The sequence below is a fragment of the Alligator sinensis genome, unplaced genomic scaffold, assembly GCF_000455745.1.
Source record: "Alligator sinensis unplaced genomic scaffold, ASM45574v1 scaffold1444_1, whole genome shotgun sequence".
In the NCBI taxonomy this organism is placed as follows: domain Eukaryota; kingdom Metazoa; phylum Chordata; order Crocodylia; family Alligatoridae; genus Alligator; species Alligator sinensis.
The window spans coordinates 26,299-33,485 of record NW_005843679.1 but is presented as its reverse complement, the minus strand read 5'-3'; the positions used below and the strand labels follow the sequence as shown (position 1 = coordinate 33,485).

The window sequence follows — 7,187 nt, the reverse complement described above, 5'->3', positions numbered from 1 at the left end:
GCTGAGCAGAAGCCTCCTGGAGAAGAGCCTGTAAAGCTGGAGCTGCCCAGGGCTTCCCCAGGGAGCCTGGAGGAGAGGGGCTCCCCGACACGTGAGCGGGGCCAACTGCAGCAGGGGCAGGGCAGGCCTCCAAGGCAAGAGGTGAGCAGGGCACCGGGTTGGGTTGGGGGCGGGAGGACAGCTGGGGCAGAGCGCAGGAAGAGCCAGGGGTGGTGTAAAGAAGTTGGGGAGCGGAGAGCTCTGAAGAGCGACAAGCCTGTGGTGACAAACGTGGAAACGCACCGAGCTGCATTAGCAGGAGCCCCCTCCCAAGTGCAGAGAGCAAGGGGTGCTGGCACGGGAGGGCCTGGTCAGACCGCGAGACACCGTGGCTTCCTGACCCCAAAAGTGCTGCCGCAGCTGCGTCAAGGGGCCGAGCAAAGAGAAGGTGGTGAGCTGGGCCGAGTCCTGTGTCCACAGCTGCATCCACATCACAGGTCAGCTGACTAATGGGGACTTTTGCACCCCTGCCTGGCACGGCTAGACGTGCAATTAGCTGTAGGACAGAGTCATGGCAGGCAGGGGCGGGGGGCGGGACGAGCTGGAAGAGGACACTGATGGTGCAACGCTTGTGCCCGCAGCTCCGGGAGGTGTTTGAGGACGTGGCTGTGTACTTCACACGGAAGGAGTGGGAGCTGCTGGAAGATGAAGACAAGGTGCTTTACCGGGACCAGGTGCTGAAGAATTTCGACGCCCTCATTTCCCTGGGTAAAGCGCTGCTTCTTGCGTTGTGTGTTGCCAGTCGGTCAAGGGAAGTGATTCTTCCCTCTCTGTTCAGCACTGGTGAGGCCACGTCTGGAGTCCTGTGTTCAGTTTTGGGCCCTTCAATGTGGACAAGCTGGAGAGAGTCCACTGGAGGGCAACAAAGATGTTGAGGGGGCCAAAGGGACGTGACTTGTGAGGAGAAGCTGAGGGAGCTGGACTTATTTAGTCTAGAGATGAGGAGACTGTTTGGCAACCATTGATCTTTCCAGATCACGGTGTATGCATGAGAGGTCCCCCAGACCTTCAGTGCACATGCAGGAGGTTTTTTGGAGGAGTGGAGGCTGCCCAGATCTCACATTTCCCCTTTAGGCCACTGAGACCGATTCCAAGGCCAAATTGGGTGCAGACGCTTGATGCTTCCATCGCTGCATTCGTATAAGCGCCTGGGAATTGAACCCAGGTCTTTTGTGTGGCAGAAAAGGACTCGACCACTGAACCACAGAGGACTGCAGAAGAGAAGACAGAGAAGGGACTTAATAGCAGCCTTCAATTAACTGCAGTGGGGTCCGAAAGAGGATAGAGCTGGACTGTTCTCAGTGATGACAGATGTCAGGACAAGGAGCGTCCATCTCAGGTTGCAGCAAGCAAAGTTTAGGTTACATATTAGGGATTCTTTTCACTAGGAGGGTGGTGAAACAGTGGAACAAGGTACCCAGAGCGGTGGTGGCATCTCCATCCTTGGAGGTTTTCAAGACCCGACTAGACAAAGTCTTGGCTGGGATGATGTAGTTGGGGCTGGTCCTGCTTTGAGGAGGGGGTTGGACTAGATGTGAGCTCTTCAGGTCCCTTCCAGCCCCAACTTCCTACGATTCGATGTGACCTCTGGAGTTTCGTAGTCTACTGCCTGTTCTTCAACAGTCTTACCCTCGAGCACTGTTGGCTGGTGGTTTCAGTCTTTCTCCCCACTGCTCTGTCCGTGATCAGGCCTGTCTCACATTTCATATTGGTAGATCCTCCTCCATTTGATCAACCCCCCTTCACTTGCGTCTTCCCCCTTCTTGTAACTCGTGGTGCTTCCAGGTGCAGCAGTTCCTTGACAACATGATCTCCCTTTGCCTTCCCAGCGTGTTCATGTCGTGGCCAGCCCGTTGTACATAAATGCGCTAAGAGCTGTTCCTTGGGGAAATTATTCTGATTTCCTCCCTCTCTTGCCTCACTTGTCCTCCCCAAACACATTTAGCAATCCCGTGCTCAGTTGTGTGATATCTAAATCCCCTTTTCTCCCCCTTGGTTCTGACCCATCAGAAGTTGACGAAGTCTTATCAGCCACTCATGCCACAGCACGTGGACGATGCATTTCCTCAGCTCTTCCTCCAGTGGCAGATGTACAGGTGATGGACCCCAGGTACTTCTACTAAGGGATCACTGGAAGCTTTTGTCCACATTCCTCCCTAATATCTTCCTCTTCGTACACCAGGGACTCTGGCTTTGCTGTACTTACTTTAAGACCTGTGCTCTCGAGCTCGCTCTGCCACTCTCAAAAGTTTTCCTCTCCTCTTCCTAAAATCTCTACAGATCAGACGCCCATCACTGTGATTAGAAGTGAGCTAGTTACAGGTCCTAGTGAAAACCAGTTTTCATTTCCAGAGGATCTCTAATACCTGGGCTTGTTCTGGCTTGTGCGCAGGGTTGAAGTACTTACCTTTTTAGGTCAGTTTGCTTTTCTGATGGTTTCTTTTCCCTCCATTTCTCCCCAAAGGATTTCCTTAGGGAAGTGCTCAAATGCCTTCTCTAGTTCAACAAAGTGATTTTGACCATATCTACGATATGGCCCTTTTCATGCTGTGAGATGTCTCCTTCTGTCTTCTTTTGTCCGTATCCATGAGCCCCAGGAACTGTTTTGAACCCTGCGGTATTTGCCAACCTGTGGACTCATCCCCCCCCGGGATGATCCTCTCATTGGATGGGATGACTGCTTCAATGGCAAAATACAGTTATAATAAAATCCTCCATTCCTGTGCCCTGGTGATGATGAATTACCCTCTTTCCCAGAAACCCCCCCGCTCGTTTTCAGCTACCTGTCATGTATGCTTCCCATTGCCATAAGTTCTCACTTTAAACCTGCATTGAAACTAAGTTTATTTCCACTCCTTTGCCTGGAATTACACCAATAAGATAAATGTTATCCATCCATAATTGTGTCCAATGTCTCGTCTTTGTGGTACCTTGAAAACAGTCAAAGCTTTATCTTTCTGCTCCCTCCTACGGCATGTATCACTGCATCTCCATGCCTGTCCCTGATGACTGTCAGTTTAATGCCCTTTCTATACCAGGGAGTGGTTGGGCTTTGCTGTGCCCATCCCTCCACCACCTGGGTGACAAGGACCATCATCTCTTCAAGGCTTCTCCCTGCAGTGCCTTCTCTTTCATCCCAGATGCCCATCCTCCCTTGTCCATCAAGGCCCAAATACAAACCTTGAGCTCCTTGGATCAATTCCCCAAATCCCAGTTGGTTGTTCTGCATCCAGTACCCCGTCACTAACCCTGTTTAACTGCTGCCCCAAACAGGATATCAGGGTCCCACACCGGACTTAATCGGCCGCATCCAGCAAGGACAGGTGGAGCTGTGGGTCTGTGAAGATGAGGACGGTGGGGAAATCTCAAGGTCCGAGGAGCTGCTGCCAGGTGAGTTGTGGCTGTCCCCTCCACCCGACTGCACTAAGTAATGCTCCGTGCCCAGAGTGCCCACCCACCCGGGGGACGTGGAAAGTGAGACCTGTCCTGTGCTGCCATTGCAGGGTGCTGACCTCAAGCACAGTACATTGTGCTGTAATGTGTCCAGGCAGGTCTTGTTCCCGCTCCCTGAAATTCAAGGATGCGGAAAGAAGCAGCTGTTCACTTCTCCCTGTAAAGACAGATGTCAGGGGACAATCAGGCTTGCTGTCTTGATTTATTGGCCCAGACCTGGTTTCCCTGGGGTACATTATCTTATATTTCCATCATCACTCAGAAATGTTCGTTCCCCAGCCCAAGGTAGCCATAGCCATGTAACACTCTCTCCCAGGGCACGATGGGAGTCCCCTGTGGAATTCAGCATGGTATGCAGAGGCTCTGTGAGGCCGTGACTGTTGGAAAAGAAAAGCTGAGGCTCTCTTCCTGGACCCCAGGAAGTGTTTCTTCATGATCTCAGACTGTGTTAAAGGGCTCCATGGCTTGGGTGGGATTCAGAAACTCACATTGTGGGAGGAAGTGAATACCCCAGGTTTTTCCCAAGAATTGCCCCCTTCCTGTTTAGACTCTGCAGCCCTGAGTGTCACAAAGCCTAAGACCCAGCACAAAGTCCGGGTTCAGGCTCACGCTGATGCCTTAGAGCTGGTGCAGACTCCTCTCTGTGACATGGAGCCCACCTGGGGCCCGTCAGCAGAGGAAAGCTGCACGGGCTCATCTCCTGCACCAGACCGTGCCCTGGAAGCAGGCAGGAAGCGCAGCCCTGCTCCTTTCAGAAGAGAGAGCCGTAGCTCTAAGCCCTTCCCTCCTCCTTAGCCCGTTACAGCATGAAGCCATTCAGGTACTGTCCTAACGCACACGTCCCACACGTGCTTCTCCTAGCAGGGTCTGAGGTGTTGGGGCTGACAGCTGGGCCAGAAACTCCGGAGAGTCCTGCTCCGAACCCCAGCGAGCAGTGAACGTTATCCCAGCACAGGGACCTGCCCCTCCCGCAGCCCCAGCACTTGGGGTTTTGTCAGGGAGACCTGGTTTTCTTCGGTGTCTGAACGAATAGCAGCGTTTGCCCTCTGCCAGCAGGGTAGGCAGTAATCTGGTGTTTCTCTTCCCCGTGCAGGAGGCGCCTGGCTGCTGAGCAGAGCTGAGGAGCAACCTCCTGCGGATGGGGCTGCAGACCTGGAGCCAGCAGGGACTTCCCCAGGGAGTTTGGCTGAGATGGACCCCCTGACACCTGAGGAGGATCGGTGGCCCCAAAAGCAGAAGGAGAATGTAGCGGTGAACCAGGTACCAGCTCGAGTTGGGCGTGAGAGTGGGGAAGGGGCAACACCCAGAAGGAGCCCTGGGTGCAGGGCAGAGTTTGTGGAGCTGAGAGACCTAAAGAGCCGCTGGAAAGATGCACTGCATCCCAGCCAAGGCAGTGGGGAGGGGCTCAGAGGGAAGCAGGAGCTCACTGCCCAGCACCGGGGCAAAGCCCACCCCAGAAAAGGTCAGGAAAAACCTTTAACTGCCCATCCCTCCTGGCTCTTCACAAGATAAGGCACAGTGGGCAGAAGCCCCACGTATGCACCAAGTGTGGGAAGAGCTTCACCTTTCTCTTGACCCTGGTTGCTCAATGCCAGACCCATTCTGGAGAGCTACCCCACCGCTTCACCAAATTGGGGAATAGCTTGGTGCACCCCACAGACCTGGCCAAGCATCTGTAGTGCAGAGGGGGAAGCGTCGGGCACAGCTGTGTCAAGTGTGACAAGACCTTCACCCCTTTTTTCTCCCTGTCTCAGCACCGACGCGTCCACCTGGGCAGAAGGACACACCGCTGCACTGAGTGCAGGAAGAACTTCATCTGCTGGCAAGACCTGTCCCAGCACCAGTGCGTGCGGCACTGCTGCACCAAGTGTGGGAAGAGATTCAAGCAGCTCTCCAGCCTGGCCAGGCACTGGTGCATGCACACAAGGGAGAAGCCACTTGAGTGCTCAGAGTGTGGGAAAAGCTTCACCCGATCCTATCACCTGGCCCGGCACCAGCTCACCCACACAGGGGAGAAGCCACATCAGTGCTTGGAGTGTGGGAAGAGCTTCACTTATTCCTCCGACCTGACCATACACCGGCTCATCCACGCAGGGGAGAAGCCACATTGGTGCTCGGAGTGCGGGAAAAGCTTCACTCGCTCCTACAACCTGGCCCAGCACCTGCTCATCCACACAGGGGAGAAGCCACATCAGTGCTCAGAGTGTGGGAAGAGCTTCACTCATTCCTCTGACCTGACCAAACACCTTCTCATCCACACAGGGGAGAAGCCACATTGGTGCTCAGAGTGTGGGAAGAGCTTCACTCGATCCAATGACCTGACCAAACACCAGCGTATCCACACAGCAGAGAAGTCGCATCATTGCTCGGAGTGCGGGAAAAGCTTCAGCCAGTCCTCCAACCTGACCAGACACCAGCTCATCCACACAGGGGAGAAGCGATATCTGTGCTCGGAGTGCGGGAAAAGCTTCAATCGATCCTGTCACCTGTCTCGGCACCAACATATCCACAATGGGAAAAGTAACATCAGTGCTTGGAGTGTGGGAAGAGCTTCACTCATTCCTCCAACCTGACCCAACACTGGCTCATCCACGCAGGGGAGAAGCCACATCAGTGCTTGGCGTGTGGGAAAAGCTTCACCCGATCCTCCAACCTGGTCCAGTACCTACTCATCCAGACAGGGGAGCAGCCACATCGATGCTCAGAGTGCAGGAAGAGCTTCATTCAGTCCTACAACCTGACGAAACACCAGCGTATCCACACAGCAGAGAAGACACATCAGTGCTCAGAGTGTGGGAAAAGCTTCCGCTGGTCCTCCAACCTGGTCCAACACCAGCTCACCCACAGGGGGGAGAAGCCACATCAGTGCTTGGTGTGTGGTAAGAGGTTCACTTACTCCTCCAACCTGGTCCGGCACCACCATATCCACACAGGAGAGAAGCCACATCAGTCTTTGGTGTGTGGGAAGTGCTTTCTTCACTCCTCCAAACTGGGCCAGCACCAGTGTATTCATATCTGAGAGTATCCATAATTCTCCCAATTTTGTACTGCTACCCCAAGTGTATAAATCTGCCTCTTCCCTTTCCCTATATTACAGTGTTTAAGAAAATAAAATTCTATCTTTTGAATGAGCCAGTTGTTTGGCAGGAGGGCTGGTTTGTCTTGTTGTTGGAGGTGGCCACAGAAAGAAGGGAGGGGATGGGACTTTGTTCAACGAATTCTAACTCTGCCTGTTTCTTTTTGAATTTCTATGGGGTGGTACAGCTTGGGGGCAAGGTACGTAGGTGAGGGAGTGTGTGTCATAGTTTCGTAGCTGGTCAGGTCGGAAGGGACCTGAGCAGATCATCAAGTCCAACCCCTGCCGTGGCAGGAAAGAGTACTGGGAACACCCGGCAAGGTGTTCGTCTAACCTCCTCTTAAAGACCCCCAGGGGAGGAGCCAGCACCACTTCCCTCGGAAGTTGGTTCCAGATCCTAGCCGCCCTGACTGTGAAGTCGCGCCTCCTGATGTCTAGTCTGCATCTACTCTGTCAGCTCGTGACCGGTATTTCTAGTCACTCCTGGGAGTGCTCGGGGGAACAGGGACTCCCCCAGTGCCTGCTGGTCCCCCTGACTAGTTTGTAGATGGCCACTAGATCCCCCTTGGCCTTCTCTTGTGGAGGCTGAACAGGTTCAGGTCCCGTCGCCTCTCCTCGT

General features: G+C 53.9%; 1 pseudogene; it reads left to right on the top strand.

Moving 5' to 3' along the window:
• Nucleotides 1-7: 7 nt before the first annotated feature.
• LOC112547880 lies at nucleotides 8-6,612 on the top strand (annotated as a pseudogene).
• Nucleotides 6,613-7,187: the final 575 nt, after the last annotated feature.